This window comes from Coenobita brevimanus, chromosome 46, assembly GCF_032717465.1.
Source record: "Coenobita brevimanus isolate Jiangsu-jjx chromosome 46, ASM3271746v2, whole genome shotgun sequence".
Classification (NCBI taxonomy): domain Eukaryota; kingdom Metazoa; phylum Arthropoda; class Malacostraca; order Decapoda; family Coenobitidae; genus Coenobita; species Coenobita brevimanus.
Window position 1 is genome coordinate 42,993,777 of NC_136999.1, and position 18,635 is coordinate 43,012,411.

At 38.7% G+C, this 18,635-nt stretch overlaps 1 long non-coding RNA gene across 1 annotated transcript; it reads left to right on the forward strand.

Moving 5' to 3' along the window:
- The first annotated feature begins 1,504 nt into the window (after positions 1-1,504).
- LOC145398637 (uncharacterized) lies at positions 1,505-7,366 on the forward strand. The gene is made up of 3 exons (XR_013897171.1): positions 1,505-1,528; positions 2,994-3,118; positions 7,295-7,366. It is a non-coding gene; the product is annotated as an uncharacterized LOC145398637 (long non-coding RNA).
- The last annotated feature ends 11,269 nt before the right edge of the window (positions 7,367-18,635 follow it).

Genomic DNA, 18,635 nt, shown 5'->3' on the forward strand with positions numbered 1-18,635 from the left:
TTGAATCGAGCAGGTTGTGGGGTAAATAGTATGCGGGGATGTATGAGGTGTGCATGATGCTGTGTTGCACATTGTAGTGTGGTTTAATGTGGTGTGGTACTATGGTGTGTGCATGAAAGTTGGTGTATTGTAGGGTGTGGATTTAGAGAGGGTGTTTTGATGTGGTGTGGTATAAATTATTTCAGTGAACTGCACTGTTGTACTGTTGTCTTGTGTGTGTGTGTGTGTGTGTGTGTGTGTGTGTGTGTGTGTGTGTGTGTGTGTGTGTGTGTGTGTGTGTGTGTGTGTGTGTGTGTGTGTGTGTGTGTGTGTGTGTGTGTGTGTGTGTGTGTGTGTGTGTGTGTGTGTGTGTGTGTGTGTGTGTGCTGCAGTACGCAATTATTTTTTTCTCGAAATGTATTGTAATGCGTGCTATAGTGTTGCATAGTGTGGTGTGGTGTGATGTGTTTTGTTATAATGACTTGCGTACTATTCTTTACAAGTAAACACACATAACACAAATCATAGCCTGGTGTAGAATATTTTTTGTAGCGTGGTGTTATATAATGTACTGTAGTGTGGCTTGGTGTAGTGCATTGTTGAGTGTTAAATGTGTCGATATGTGGTACTGAACTTTTGGTGTAATATGTTACTTTTATGCCGAAAAAAGACCCTTCCAAAAACGTCAAACAAGATAAAGCAAAATACAGATCTATGTAAAATAATCTAAAGATAACATGAACATAATTCTGACACAGTAAAGAGTTAGACTAACATAAGTTGATCGGGTGAGTGATGAACAGGGTGGTTTTACGCAGTGGTACAGGATCTGTTGATTAATTCGACATGGGCGATGATGAAAACAGTGGATAAAGCATGTGAGAAGGAATGGAAAATACTTATGGAATTTATGGAACAGAATGAGGGAGGGCAGGTTAAACAGCGTGGAAGTATGGAATAGATGGTTCAAAATAAGGGACAACATGTCAAAAAGAAGGGAGACTTGGACGGAGGTATGTACTTTATGTATGTATGAATGGCAAGGATGGTTTAGAATATAGAAAGCAGGTTAGACAGAATATACAGTGTGGAATGAAAATTTCTCGATGTATCACTGAAACAAAGGACGACTTTTTATGGCTTATTCTCGCTACATCTAGACAATTTTATCCAATTTAAGAAAGGCCTCTAATTGAAGAAGTTAATGATGGCTATATCTAACCCTTCTAACTCGAAGAGTTTTTCTGAGACAGAATTAAATAGACTGGAGTGGCATCGATAAAATATGGATGACGGCACTGAATTGGTAAGGTTAAAAGTTATTCTCTTGGTAGCGAAGCATATGTAAATATTATTTTTGGTATGTATCTTTCATGAATTCCTGTAAAATGTGCTACTGTGAACATGTATTTTTAAACAAACATTTCTTGCTACAGAATCTTGCTGTACTGGTGGTGTGTGGTGTTGATGGCAGCCGCTTTGGGAAGACTTTGGCTTGGCCTGTGGGTGTCCTGCGTCATGGTCTACGCCCGCCTGCCCCGATGCTGTGGTATGGTGTTCGCTTGTAATTAATTATGCTCAGTACCACGACACATCGGATGTAATTATATATACAAAAGTTGTGTTACAGCGCCTTGGAGTATAAAAAAGGAATAATAATGCCCATATCGAGCGAGTCAAGGGCCTGCCATATCCATTTTATCCAAATGCAGGTAAAATTCTTCTGCTCTCTTAAACCTTTGTAAGAGGTCACCATAAAGGAGGAAATGGCATTACTGTTACATCACACCAAAATACCGTGACAGGAAAGAGGAGACAAAGTATTACACGAATTTAAGTACCTAAATATGCGGAACATTTACCATCCCTCGAGCATAGATGTAATAAGTAAGTTAAAAACTGCAAATGGTACAAGCAATTTAATATGCTAGGTTTTCTGTAACGATGTGGAATATATTTATCGTGGACTATGATGTGTAACAAAAATGGACTGTAGAATGCAACTAATTTTCTGATACATAATAATTGCTTTTAAAGGCTGCTGTATGTAAAGTTAGTGCTTTCCTTGTACTGTTAGTTTTGGTAAGCATCCAATTACACTTTCTCATAAAACGGAGGAGGTTATAAGGATAAAAAACATTAACAGACATTATAAAAACACCGGGAAACTATAAGACTTCCACTGAAATGAACTAGCGTCTGTTCACCCATCTTTAAAGTTTGAACTTCAAAAATTCATGGCAACACCTTACTGGCTAAACGAATCACACAAATATGAGCTTCGTAATGCGTTGTAGGCTATGAGGAGTGGTACTCATTTCTCCCACTCTGCCGGCTGATGTTTCGTGTGTTGCGGGGACGGCTTCTTCGGTGTTATCACTGTCTATACTGCATAATTTATTCATTCCCTACTCCCACTGTTATACCCATGCCCACACCAGCAAACTGAGCCGTCCATGCAATACATACGATACATCCAGGTGAGTTCTACTGGAACGTTATTTACGGATCGCCCTATGCAGGATACTAAACTATTCAATTTCGTGATATTCTTTTGTTCTGGTACCGGACAGGGACGCCTTCACGTGGTGGCACCCATATAGCTGAGTGAACCTGCCTACCAGGATGTATAAACATTACTCATCCCTCGCTATCCCCTAAGAGGAAGAGGTGAACTGTAGGAGGAGGACAACTTAAGCCTGCAGTCCACTGGGTCCACGTCTCACATGAATCTGAGTCAGGAACTACTATACTGCTACTACTATCATTAGTTCTTCTACAGCAACAACAATAACAACCACAACAACAAAAACTACTACTACTACTACTACTACTACTATCACTATTACAACAACAGTTACTACTACAACTACTACTACTACTATCACTATTACAACAACAGTTACTACTACTAGTACCACTATTACAGCAACAACCACAACAAAAATCAGTTACAACTACTACTAATGTTACTACTACTACAACTACTGCTAATACTATTACGCTTGTTCCAGACCTGAGCCAATCTGCGGGCGACCTCCATGCTGCACTGGACGCCATGTTGGCCACACAGTCATGCAGTCGCTCCTCCGTGTTTGTGCTGACAGATGGCTCGTACTGGACCTCCCTCGTGTCCAGGGTTAGTATTATATTATCTGCTATTCCCTCTTTTTTGTATGCTGGAATCTGGGCATAGGCTTAACAGTCCGTCCCCTTAGGCCCAGCAGTCCTCCGATGTACCATACACCACATGACACCACTTCAGCGCTAACACCCACCATCCATACTGATCACATCAGGGTTTAAAATAAGTGTGCAGTGATCACAAATTGTGCAGTGATCAATCTGATTTTGTGTAGTGAAGAAATTGTTTATGTGCAGTCAAAAATACTTGTTTGGGTAAATGGAAAACGTTTGGCAATATAGCCTACTCAGAATTTCTATAGTAGTCTCGCAAATTATTTACAAAGAGATAGCAATATTTAAGCAATATTTAAGCTCTTTTATTTTATAAAATAAAAAAACTTTCCTAAGTTTCCTTTTTTATTTTTTTTCCTGCCGATTTTGGCAGTGTTCATTTTAGGTGTTTTCGAACACAGTTTCTCAGATTATTTACTTGTGCAAATTTCTACATTCATTGGTCTACATTAATGTCATAATCAAGTTTATGGATATGTGTAAGAATAGTTTTTTTTTTTAAGTATCCTTAGTTAATTCTTTACTTATTTAAATTTAATCTTATCACTAAATATATTTGGTACGCGAACTCAAAATTGCAATACTTGGAAATAATACCTTTATATATATATATATATATATACATATCTATATATATATATATATATATATATATATATATATATATAGATAGATAGATAGATAGATAGATAGATAGATATATATATATGTGTGTGTATGTGTGTGTGTGTGTGTGTGTGTAATGGATTACGAAATTTTGCTTTAGATGTGCAGTGGTAATACTTCCCTATTTTATACCCTGGAACACATGCTAGGGCTGTCTCATACAGGACTGATGTATTGATATTAATGGAGGTGTTTTTATGACTTACCGGCGGTCCTTCGGTAGACTTGGAAATTCTTCCTCACTGAGATTCAAATTATTTAAACTGTTCCCTGCCCTAGACAGGGTTAAAACCCGCGTCCAATGGAACCGTAGACCACACCTCTATTGACTCGTCCTAAAATTATCATGTATCTATGAAGAATGCTGACTTGTAAAAACTGATTAGCATAGAATGATGCCTGTCACAAAAAAGTGCCCTGGGGAGGTGAAGAGTCATAGTAGCCTGTTTCTGCCACTGATATGCGTGATATAAGCTGCAAAAGGACGAAAATCTAGGCCAAGTTAGAGTAAAAAGAGTAGGGTATTATTCTCATGTCAATCCAGTGTACAAGGAGAAATAGCAGTGCAGAAGGATGAAAAACTTATGGAAAAATTTCATATGCAGAGACAGAGGAATTTAGTATGGAATGGTTGACCACAACTAGTCTTGTCCTATTAAAAATGATAAAGCAGAAGGAAACAGTTTAGCTTTTACTGGAGGATGAAGGACTGATGGGGAGATTTTAGAAGCAATAGCAGAGAAGAAATGCTGTATGGCGTTGTTGATTACCTTGCCCAGACAGAGTTCGATGAGGTATTGTTTTTGGTGGAAATTGTTTTGTTTGCTTCTTTCTTTCTTTGTTAGCAATATTACGGAAGAACGGCTGTATGTAAGTACATGAAACTTTCAGGATATGTGGGAACTGGTACCCAAAGAAAGTGATTAAATTTTGGAGGTAACTGATTGACCCTGAAAGGTCAAAGTCAAGGTCACAGATTTTCAGCGGGCAATAACTTGAAAACCTATGAAGACAGAGATATTTACTATTAGTAACATACAGGAACTCGTAACATGGGCTTTAATTTGGCACCAAGACCTTTGACCTCAAATTAAATAAAAGGTCAAACTCAAGGTCACGGATATTCAGGGGCCTATAACTCGAAACTGGTTGAAGTTAGAGAGATATTTACTATTATCAACATAAAGGAAATCCTATATGTTTTTTTTTTTGGTTTCTTGACCTTTGACCGTAAGCGACCTTGACACGTCAAACTAAAGGTCACGGATATTCAGGGGGTTATAACTCGAAACTCTTTGAAGATAGAGATAATTACCAAAACCATGATATAGGATGTCTCATCTGGGCTTTCATTTGGCATGATGACCTTTGACCTTGAGTGACCCTGAATGGTCAAATGCAAGATCACGGATTTTCAAAGGAGGAAACTTGAGAACACCTGTGCCATTACCTTAGATTTTAATTGTGCACTGACACTAAATGGCATAAACGAGTCAGTATTTAACAGCAATAAAATATCTGCTGCACAGCTCAGGCTGTGCTGGCCGTACATCACCGTAAACAACTCTACCTCTACACAATCTTACGCATGGCGCTACGCAAAGACGGAGAGAGAGTTTTCATTTCATCAGATGATGCTCTGGATGTTTATCTTCAAATTTATAATCAAAAATTTTTTTTATTAATGTTTTCACTACTCCCCTACGTAAAGTTACGCATGGCCCTATGCAAAGAGAGAGAGAGAGAGAGAGAGAGAGATTTTTCACGAGATGATGTCCTGTATGTTTATCTTCAAGTTCATAAAACAAAAAACAAAAAAATTTTCTGCGTTTTTTGCGCACCACGGGGTGGGATTAAAAAAAAAAAAAAAGTAATTGCACAATCCACGGGTTAAGGAAAAAGAGTTACAAGTAAATATTACAGCCACACCCATATCAATTATTTCTTGATAGTATGTTCTTTTTATTTCATTCATAAAATTATGTACAATATAAACTTGTAAGATTTCACTATACTCCTCCTAGAACGTCTTGTGAGATTTCGTTGCATACAGATTGGGAAGTAGAGGGAAAAACTCATTTGTAACAGTAATTCAGTTGAGGTAATTACCCGTCCAAGCCCCGGAGGGGTTGTAGGCCTAGAAAATGTAAAAACAAGTATGAGTAAAAAAATTAAATCGTTCTTTTACCATGACCCTTCAAATCCATTATATCGACGTGAAACCAAAACCTAAATGTGCATCTTTCAAATCTGCATCCTATAACATGCCTCACTACATCATGGGGGTTACCTCTCCTGTTATCGGTAGGGGAGTCAGTGTCAGGTGGGTTGGGCCTATAAGTTCGAATGGGCTTAAAATCGTCAATTTTCACCCTATTTACTCCAAATTTGATATATGACATCTTTGACTAGGTATCCTGTTGTGTTTATACGTCAGCACTAAAATGACTGCCGGGAACGGGTTTGCGGTGCCTTGGCACCGTTTCTTGTTTGGGACTGAGTTACGTGACAGTGGATTGCTGTCACGTATCTTTGCTCAAACATACTGACGTAAATATTCTTTGTCATGAACATCTGTAAGTATTTTATTCTGTCTTTATGCTTTGTCATTCAAGTGTTCGATGATTAGTCGTCTCATTCGTGTTTTCATTATTGATTTTCCTTCATTAATTTTATTTATATATATATATATATATATATATATATATATATATATATATATATATATATATATATATATCCTAATCACTTATAATTTTCTTTAAAGGTGAAATAATGGTCATAGAGATAAAACAATTGGGGAACGGTTTCAATGATTTGTTTTTCATATAATTAATATACAGTACATATATTACAGAGAGTACATTTTACACCTTGCATAGCACATGTTGAACAGATGTTACAGTGAGAAAGCACTATACATGTTATAGTTGATTTCATTTATACTGTTAAAGATATGTAACCCTCAATAAGCTAAACTGATGGCCAGTTGCAGTTAAATGGGAGAGCAATTTTGACTAAAAATCAAGGCGGCTCGTTCCTACCTCATGACTAAGGCTCATCGATTCACACAACCACAACTTAAGTATTCGAGTCGTAAGAGTGGCAGCGTTCCGTCATACGAGAGCAGACCGGCTATAATGTCTCCACCCCTTCTCTAGAGTCATTATAGTCGTTATACTTTAACAGCCTAAAACTGCCATCTCTTCATAATGAATACTGAGCTGGAACAAGATTTAACATTCGAATATGATGCTAATCACAAAGTGATGTTTTGCAAAGGATATAGGTCAGTGGCCTCTTCTGCCACTGACCTGCATGGTATAAACTCCAAAAGGACGAAAATCAGGGCCAAATTAGAGTGAAAAGGGTATAGCAAATAGCCCCACTAGAATGTATCCAGGATGTGGCTCTCCGAGTAGCAGGCTAATAATGTATTCCACTGGTACAGGATCTGCCTCAGCTGCGAGCACCCTGGGGACTGGCAGTTTTTGAGAGCAAGATTCACAGCCAAGACGACAACACGACTCGGAAGTATCTTATCCAGACAGTTAATGATGCTCAGAGGGTAGGTTGTATGATGTAGTAGAAGTAGATGTACACACATAATCTTACATGTAATGTTGTTATAATGGCAACAAATCTTCATATTTACTTTATTACTTTACAAAGTAATTTGCTTTCTGTAGTAGACGGATCGCAGTTTTTAGCTTTCTTTTCCTCAGCATTTTTTTTTTTAACCATCTTTAAGTGGGTTTTATATATATATATATATATATATATATATATATATATATATATATATATATATATATATATATATATATATATATATATATATATATATATATATATATATATAAAACGGTATGTATATCATCTCTCATCTCATCAGTCGTTTAAGTGTCCACTGCAGGACCGGCCTATCCCTACCGAAATGGGGACGATACAGCCAATGTATCTCTACACAGTGGCTTAGGCTGCCTAGTAGAGATTGTATGTAGGGTGAGAAGTGTTGTAAGTGTAATTGTTGTGTTGAAGTGGCTTTGGATGTGTGTGTAGTCTGTGAACCAAGTGTAATCGGCCCACGCAAGTCGACTGGGTGCAAGCATACTCTATAGTATGCGACACTGGTTCAGCCACAGCACCCCTTGTGTCCGTCAATGAACGCTCCCAATGTAGCCTATATTACCCTGGAGGGGCGCGAACCCTCGTTCTTCCGTGAACGAAAACACACACTTTACCACTGTACCACAGAGGCTCCATATATATATATATATATATATATATATATATATATATATATATATATATATATATATATATAGCTGTGTTCAGAAAAATCGAACCTTCAGGAACTTTAAGGGAAAAGTGCTTATTCAATTCCAATGCTGGTGGGAACTACGCCATACTTTTGCAATTTTTCTTTGGCCTTCTTAAAACCATGCCTCATTTCAACGTGAGTTGCAATGCAAGTGGTAACTCCCGCCTTGATCGCAGCAGGGCTTGACATGGGGGAACTCACTTTGTATGTCGGATCTCTCCACTCTGTTCGGAAGGCATCAAGGACTGAGATCGCTGAAAAGATTAAAAAAAAAAAAAAAAATCCAGCCACAAACACCCTTAATTCTCCATTTTGATGGAATGCTTTTGCCCAACATTGATGGTAGCGGCCGCAGTGATCGCCTGGCGATTGTTGTTACAGAGACTGGTACGGAGAAGATCCTGGTGTTCCCTAAGATCCCTGCTGGAACGGGCAAAGCAATGGGAGTGGCAGTGCTAAGGACTCAAGATGAATGGCCGGAAGTGAAGCCCTGGATTGCACTGCTGTTTTGATACTACAGCATATAACACTGGGGTTCACAACGGAGCTTGCTTTGTCATTGAAAGAGGTCTCCAAGTCCCACTGTTGTTCTTGGCATGCAGGCACCACATGTGTGAACACATAGTGGCAGGGATCTTTGACCTCTTCTTCTCTTCTTCTAGTCCTGAAATTCCTCCCTTCGGTCGATTCAAAGAGTTCTGTAACAAAATTGACACAGATTCCTTGGATCCCTACGATGATGACCTAGATGAAGAATCTCAGTCGTGGATTGCCAACAGAGCCGACGACACTGAACACTTCATACTCAGCCACATGGATCATGCGCAACCCTGTGATGACTACCTTGAGCTCCTCCAGTTGTCATTGTCTTTCCTCGGCAAGAAGCCAGCATGGATGACCTTTCACCGTCCAGGTGCCTATCACAGAGCACGTTGGATGGCCGAAGGCCTTTACTGCCTCAAGATCTTCCTTTTCAGAGATCAACTGAAGGATGCAGCCTCCTTCCCTTTCACATTTTTTTTTTATAGATAATGAATGGAGGAAGGAAAAACAAAAGGAAAAAAATAAGACCATGTGCCTTAAGGCATCATCCATTCATTAAATATTTATAACAACTGGATTTGAATTGAAGTGGATTAAATGTTTGTGGGAAACAACTCCTAGGAAGTGAATTCCAGAGAGTAGTAGTTCTGGGGATAAATGAATTTTGATAAGCAGTGGTTCTGCACTGCGAGAGAGTGTGAATTCATGGGCGCTCTCAGCTGCCAGAGTATTTCGGGAGAAAATGTGAAGGGGAGGCACAATTGAAGCCAGTTCGTCAGAGTATTTATGGTAAAAATATCTAGAAAATAATGCTAAACAAGCAACATCTCTACGTACTGCTAATGGAGGAAGGTCCTGCGTGATGGCAGGATTATTGGTTAATCTAATGGCTTTATTTTGAATTTTGTCCAACTAACTCAATGCAACATGGCATCAAAAGGAGGCCATCAAATGCACCTGTGTCTTCCTTGTCACCATATATGTCATGCACTGGTCTGAAGCCCCAAATGCTGTCGACGCTCCAATCTATGACCTCAATCTCCTGAAGAAGATTGAAAAATTCAAAGAGGTGGATCCCGTTGTAGCAAACAAGGCATTCGGCAAAGTCAAAAGCCACCTCTGGTACCTCAGTGAGGACCTGGCTACACCAGCCATGTATTCTGACAAAGTCTCTGCTGAGGAAAAGCAGGAAATGCTGAAAAATATGACCACAGCACTACCGAGGAAGAAGGTGTGCGCCGATGGAACATGAAGACGATTGATAAGGCATCACATCTGAGAATCTCTAAATTTATCACCCAGAAGTCGAAAAACCTCTTCCAGTGTTTCAAGCTGGATACTCCGACAAGCATCCATGACCTCTGCCCCATTCCCGATGTCATGGCCCACCTCAAAATGGTCAATGATGCTGCTGAGCGGGCAGTCAAACTGGCAATGGACTACAACAGTGGTCTGACGAAGAATGAAGAAGAACGACAGCTGATCTTCCATGTTGTGCAGCACCACAGAGCCCTCTATGACTCGACCAAAAAATCTCATATTTAATAAACTAATTATGCTTGTTGTATAGCTCAAAAATATTGTTCCTTTGTTTACCACATTGTTTATTTTTACCTTTCTCACCATACCCTTCACGTACTCAGATCAGTTAGATTTACAGAATACATGGGTAGTGAGACATGACTTTGTATTGATAAACAAACATAAATTTTTGTTTGAATCCTTTGTTTTTAAAGTGGAATCGATTGCATACATTGCCCACCTAAATGTCCATTTTTTTCTCCCCCATAAGTGCTGAACCCCCTAATATATATATATATATATATATATATATATATATATATATATATATATATATATATATATATATATATATATATATATATATATATATATATATATATATATTAGGAGGTTCAGCACTTATGGGGAGAAAAGAATGGACATTTAGGTGGGCAATGTATGCATATATATATATATATATATATATATATATATATATATATATATATATATATATATATATATATATATATCTAACTGTTACCGATATTTTATGAACAGAGGACACCAGTAATCTGGTGTATGGATTATTTTTTTTTACCCATTTGTTTTTCCTTCCTCCGTTCTGTTATTTATAAAAAAAAAATATATATATATATACTGCAATTGAAAGTAGCTACCTGTGTGTAGGTCACTGGTATTACATTTCTGAATGACAAGGGATTCGTTCGTTCGTTCAAAGATTCCCTGCACCTATAGTGTAGGCCGGGCCATACATTAGCCCGGTCAGTGGGGTAGGGGCTGGTTAAAAAACAGTAAGTGGGGAGGACAGGACCTGGGGATTGCCCAGCACACACGTCCTGTCTCCTGACAGGCTTTGTGGTGTGTGACAAGGGATTGTGTAATAGAGTCTTCTTATAATGAACAGTTGCAGACTCACATAATCACTGGGTGATATATTATTGTACAGTACAGTACCATTGGCGTGTATCTCTAGATCTGCGTACCTAAAATCCCCTGTATTCATTAGCATAAAACTCTTACCATTACCTGTCAGTATCATACGCATTTTAAAATCCCCGGGTATCAGTGTATATACATAACTGCTTATTCTTATCCACTTAATACAGAAGAATAAAGTTAAAAATTAATTCCCAAGGTTTTGCGATTTCCTTCATATAGCCTTCAGACCTCATCATTAGGGGATGATTTACCATCATGTATCTTGTGATGTGATAGGTATATTTCATTAAGGAGAATAATTCAATAGTTATTCTACATTCCTTTTCACATTACGTGCAGTCACAGTTAAAGAAAATTTACCGCCACAAAATGAAGAAGCAATATGAACTGAGATTTTCTATCGAGGAGTAGGAAATAAAATCTATTATCCGAGAATTGCACAAAGTTTATGGTAGGATACTTCCTGACAGAGTTAGGGGAACAACTGAAGAATTAGTTGGAAAAGAATGGGAATGTATCAGGAAGTAAAATGAATCATACATCAGATATTCATCCTAAGGTGATTAGTGAAAAAGTTTCTAGAGGAGAGAAAGATGTTATATTCTACCTTCACGGATTTGGAGAAAGCATAAGACAGAGTAGATAAACAAACCATGTGGAAAATATTAAATTATGAGGTAAATTGGAAGCTACTGAATGCCGTGAAGAGTATGTATGAAGGTGCTACGGCTGCAGTGCGTGTAGATGGGGGAACTGAGTTGCGGGATGTGTTATGTCTTCATGATTGTGCAACTTGTATATGGATGGAGTTACAAATGAGAAACAAGGTTGTGCAGTCGATGTTTGAGCAGCCCAAATGAGAGAAGGCAGCGTTTGGAAACTTCCTGTTCTGTTGTTTGTAGGTGATACTTTATTAAGTGAAGACGAAGGGGAACTGGAATGTTGATTGATCGATTGAGAATAAAAATCTGGCAGTGCAACTGCCAGGGTCATATGGCACCGGACAACAAGGTGCTCTTGACTTGTGTCACTCCAGTAGGGTCCAAGCTTCTCTTCCATACATTAGAGTTGGTATCATAAAACTGTCGTGTAGTACCTTTTTCACTTCCATGCTCATTTCCCCGTTTCCCGTCATTGCTTTAAAGGAACCAGCAACCTTTCTTCCTTCCTGCATCCTTTCAAGCATTTCATCTTCTAAACTTCCATCCTTACTCATCACACTATCCAAGTACTAAACGCACTCACATTTTCCATTTTCTCTTCATCCAACCTTACTGTACATTCACTGACTTCACTTCTCTCGAAGACCATAACTTTACTCTTCCCTACATTCACCTTTATATTCCGTTTTTTACACACTCTCCCAGACTCATCCATAAAGCCTTGCAGCTCCGCTTTGTGTTCACTTAACAACACAGTATCACCTGCAAACAATGGTACAGGGAGTTTCCAAACACTGCCCTCTCTTATCAGCGCCGCTTCAAGATCCACTGACCTACCTTGTACCTTTTTATAACCTCATCCATATACAGACTGAACAGCGATGGAGACATGACACATCCCTGTTTCAATCCAACCTTCAAACAGAAAAATTCACTCAGTTCTCTATCCACACGCACTGCGGCCTTAACACCCTCATACATATTCTTTACGCCTTTCAACAACTTCCCATCTACTCCATATATTCTTAATACTTTCCACAATCCTTGACTATCCACCCTGTCATATGCTTTCTCCAAAACCATGAAGGCCACATACAACTTCTTTCCCTTCTCTAGAAACTTGTCCACTAATGATCTAAGAATGAATATCTGATGTACACAACCTCTTCCCTTCCTAAAACCTCCCTGTTCTTCTCCAACTAATTCCTCTGTTATTTCCCTGACTCTGTCAATAAGTATCCTACCATATACTTTTCCTATTAAACTAAGACGACAAATATCCCTATGATTACCACACACTTCTTTTTCCCATTTTCCTTTGTACAGGGGAATAATTATACCTGACTTACAATCCTCCGGGGCTCTACCTTCCTCCCAAGCCAATCTACACATCTTCCACATCCATTTTACTACTATCCCCCGTGCTTCACCATTTCACCACACACTTCATCAATTCCTGGGCCTCTGCCCATTTTAACTGTCTTCATTGCTTCCACTACTTCCATCCTACTGATTTCTTCCTCTCCTGTCACATCCCTCCTTCTCCCAGCCATTCCCCAGTCACTTATACTTTCATTATTTTCATTATCTATGTTCAATAATTCCTTAAAGTGCTCTCTCCATCTGCTCACTTTTTCTTCCTTCTCCACTGGTAATTTACATTTTTATCTTTCACTTCACTACTAACTTCTTTGGCACCCTCTCTAACTCTGTTTACCTCTTTGCAGAACATTTTCTTACATTCCCACCACTTTACACTCAAATTCCTTCCAAATTACTCATCCACTTTCTTCTCACTGTCTCTTACCAATCTTTTCACCTCTCTCATTCTCTCTGCATATAGCTCTCTCTTCCGTCTCTCGACTTCTTCCACGCCCCTGTTTCTCATCCAGTCACTATATGCTTTCTTCTTTTGTGCCACAGCATCTCTCACCTCTTCATTTCACCATGCTGTTCCCTGCACCCCCTTCCGTCTTCTCTTCATCCCACACACTACCTCACATGCTGCACAGATTTTTTTCTGTGAATATCTTGCACACACCATCCATGTCCCCCATCTGCTCCAGTCTGTATATACCTAATCGCTCCTCCACTTCCCTCTTATATTCTGCCTTTTTTCCATCCTCTTGTAACCTTTCCATCCTCCTTATATGAACTACTTCCTCCTGTCATATCCTTCTTCTGTTTCTCCATTTCATTTGGATCTTCTGACCACCACCAAGTGGTGGTCAGAAAGCCACTCTCCCAACATCTATATATATAGTCTTGCATCCATTACACACCTTCTCATCCTTTCATCTACACACAGAATCATTGCCTTCCGTTCATTCAGTTCACCATTGACCCTTCTCATCACTTGCCACATATACCTATAAATCATTTTGTGCCTGAAGAGGGTGTTGGCTATCACCAACTCCCTCCCAGCACAAATGTCCACTAAAGCACAGATGTTCTCATCCATCTTTGCAGACACACCCCACGCACCAACTACTCTATCCACCTTCTTATTCCCTACTTTTCCATTCATATCTCCAATCTGAAACACTCTCTTATTCCTTTCAATCTTTTCTATGCACGATTCCACATTTCTCCAGAAGTCTTCTACGTACTTCTATAGAAAATGTTATTTGGTTGAATCGTCGATGGGAGAGTCGCTAGGAGAGTAATGGTGAGGCGTGTAGAAGTCAGTGTAGGCCTTCTCTGTTCCGTTATTCTTTTCGGATTTTAAGTGGGATGATGAAATCTTCGTAACTTAAGTGGGATAATGAAACAGGCAGATCTGAGCCGATGGAGATTATTGTGAGACACTTGAATAAAAGTTTAGAGCTTGGCATGACCCGTATAGCCTATGGTTAGTAGCTGTTTGTGCTAGCTGCTGTCCCTCTACTTTACTCTCATTCTCTTACTCCCTATCTCCTGCCTCAGCCCCGATTGTGTACTCGGGCCTACTCTCCAACTCTTCCTTCTATCTGGCCCTCGTGTTATCGGGCCTTCTCTTCAGCTCCTTCTCTCCCTTTTCTCTCTCTAACCCCTTCTGATCTGAAGGGACGCTCTCCGACATTATATACACCTTGGAGAGGATGTGTGTGCGGGATGTGGTTTCTAGTTACTCACGTGGACTACAAAGAGATTGTTTGAGATACATCATAGGTTAAGAATTCTTGATGGTCTGGGACAAGATTGTGGATATACATTGTGTGGATTGACATTCGTAGTGAGAAGCTGTGTACGTCTCCAACAGACACCACATCCTGTACATTGTGTTCATGAGATATATACTGATGCCTATATATTGTCTACATATCGCTCGGTCACAACTGGCGTACCATCAACAGTAAATATTGTCCTATCATATTAATGCATACTATATACATACTACAATTAACTTGTAACTTAGTTAGGTGAGATACATAATACTGTAAAAGTAACATAATTGCATGAATATTGTATAATTGCAGTTACATCGTGTTAATGGCATTGTAGTTACATAATTTTAATGCAACTGTTAAGTAAGTGAAACTGTAACATAACATTGTGTTACTGCACCTGTTACATAATTGTGTTTCCCATAAAATTGTAGTTAAAGTTACATATAAGTTACATATTGTTACTGCAACTATTACATAATTGTGTTGGCCATAAAATTTTAGTTACATAATTATAGCAACTGTAACATAATTGTAGTAATGCTATTGTTTGTAGTTACATAACTGTAGCAACTGTAATATAATTGTATTAATGCTATCGTTTGTAGTTAGATAATTGTAGCAACTGTAATATAATTGTAGTAATCCTATCGTTTGTAGTTACATAACTGTAACAACTGTAATATAATTGTAGTAATGCTATCTTTGTAGTTACATAATTGTAGCTATTGTAATATAATTGTAGTAATCCTATCGTTTGTAGTTACATAACTGTAACAACTGTAATATAATTGTAGTAATGCTATCGTTTGTAGTTACATAATTGTAGCTATTGTAATATAATTGTAGTAATGCTATCATTTGTAGTTACATAATTGTAGCAACTGTAATATCATTGCAGTACTGCAAGGTAATGCAAGCATTTGCAGTTACATAATTGTATCAACTGTAACAATTGTAGTAATGGTATCATTTGTAGTTACATAATTGTAGCAGCTGTACTGTAATATAACTGCAGTAATGCAAGATAATGCTATCGTTTGTAGTTACATAATTGTCGCAACTGTAACATAATTGTAGCAATGTTATCGTTTGTAGTTACATAATTGTAGGAAATGTAACATAACTGCAGTAATCACAAGTGTTGTCATTGTAGCTATATAACTGACACATAAGTATAAACTTAATACAATATTAGCAATGTAATCATATTATGGATCAGCCATATTTGATCTAGTTGTTCATTTGAGGTGTATTGACTTAGTTATGTGAGACATTCTAGGTGTATTAGCTGAGTTATGTGAGACACCATAGGTGTATTAGCTTAATTATGTGAGACAGTTTGAATTAAGATATTATATGTACGCCATATTTTGTTATTTTATATAAAATTAGATAAATAATTATTATTTACTATATGTACAGTATTCACTTAGTTTCACACATCACTTGATACTATAGTCCTCCAAAGGCCGTGAAGTCAACTTGATATGTTTGCTCATTTTTAAATTCATCTTTAGGTATTGGTTGCAAGTTCTAAAGTGTGTGGTTGAGTATAGTACACTGTTGCTAGCTCCTTTTGTTTTAGTAATTTTCACTTGCTTTTCCTTGTCACTGTAATATGAAGGATACATGTGTACTTATATTTTGATTCTCTGGTTTTACTAGATTTTCATATGTTTGCATTATATGTTGATGTAAGGATATTTTCTCTCACTTTGTAGTTTGTAATATTTATGATGATGAATATATATATATTTGCTTGGTTCGTTAAATAAGTGATAGTATTTTATGGATAGTTATGTGAGTTGTGAAGTGTTAACTAATACAACCTTGGTTAGAATAAATCAACTCACTAGAACAGCAGTGGAGATATAGTCGTGTTGATTGTTGATTACATCTGGGGTCAAGACACTCGCTCTCCTCTTCCTGATGGTGGAGGTCAGTTGTCACAGACGTCACTCGGTAGGGTTTGGTTGAGGTAGGTCAGGTCCTGGTATGACAGCATCATCACTCAGTGTCGTCACCAGGTTAGGCAGGCAGGCAGGCAGGCAGGCAGGCAGGCAGGTGCAGGATGGCAGGCTGGTGTTGTCAGGCATTCGGACTGATTGACGGGTTATGACGATCTTAGTAAATGAATACGCTGCTGACCTGCTGCCTCAATGTGGTGCTGGTGGCGAAGAAGATGGTGGGGAACCTGGTGGGGAAGGTGGGGGTCGTGGTGGAGGGTGGTGGAGGTTCAAAGAGGGAGAATATGTGCTGATCTTACATCACCATGCTGGGTCAACACACAGATGCACTGCCTCCTTTCTCACTTTCCTTGTTCGCTTCTTTGTCTTCTTAACTTGTACTGATTGATTTTCCTTACTTGTTAAGATTAACATGCAGGCTTGTAGAGTTGTTGATAGACGTAGCTTATCATTGCTACTGATTCTCATAGATTGTGGAGTTCCGGTTGAGGTGGTTAGAGGCGAGTCTTGTTTGTTTGTTTAATTGCTGATTGTTGATTGTAGAGGAGTCGCAGATTGCTTTGACTGAGACGTTAATCAGCTTCATTTACAGCTCGCCACCACACTAAGTGAACGTAGTGAGGTAGATATAGTAGTATAAACTCGTAAGGCGTAGTGTTTTCTTACTGTAGTTTACCGCTGTTCACAAATCTCAAGTGGCGTACTTTTATCGCAGTTCGTTCGTTATTACCGCATGCCACCAATCTATGTATTTCTATAGAAAATGTTATTTGGCTGAATCGTCGACGGGAGATCACTAGGACAGAGTAATCGTGAGGCGTGTGGAAGTCAGTGTAGGCCTTCTCTGTTCCGTTATTTTCTTCGTATTTTAAGTGGGATGATGAAACAGGCAGATTTGGGTCGGTGGAGTTTATTGTGAGACACTTGAATAAAAGTTAAGAGCTTGGCGTGACCCGTATAGCCTATGGTTAGTAGCAGTTTGTGCTAGCTGCTGTCCCTCTACTTTACTCTCACTCTCCTACTCCCTATCTCCTGCCTCTGCCCCGATTGTGTTCTCGGGCCTACTTTCCAACTCCTTCTCACTCTATCTGACCCTCATGTTAAAGGGCCTTCTCTCCAACTCCTTCTCTCCCTTTTCTCTCTCTAACCTCTTCTGATCTGAAGGGAAGCTCTCCGACATTATATACACCTTGGAGAGGATGTGTATGCGGGCTGTAGTGTCTAGTTACTCACGTGGACTACAAAGAGATTGTTTGAGATACATCATATGTTAAGAATTCTTGATGGTCTGGGACAAGATTGTGGATATACATTATGTGGATTGACATTCGTAGTGAGAAGCTGTGTACGTCTCCAACAGACACTACATCCTGTACATTGTGTTTTTGAGATATATACTGATGCTTATATACTGTCTACATTCTCTCACTCTGCTTGCACGATCTTGCATTGGGACATACATGCACACAATCACCCACATTTGTAGTCCAACTATCAATCTTACCCACACAATCCCTGAGCCAACTGATCCATGCACTCTTATATTCTTCTTCAATCTGTACTCACAACAATACACACACCTTCTTTTTCCCTCTCATTCTCTCCTACTCCTGCGCATATACCCCATCAAAACTCCCATTCTTTCACACTCTCACCTTTCCATTTAGTTTCAGTTAATCTT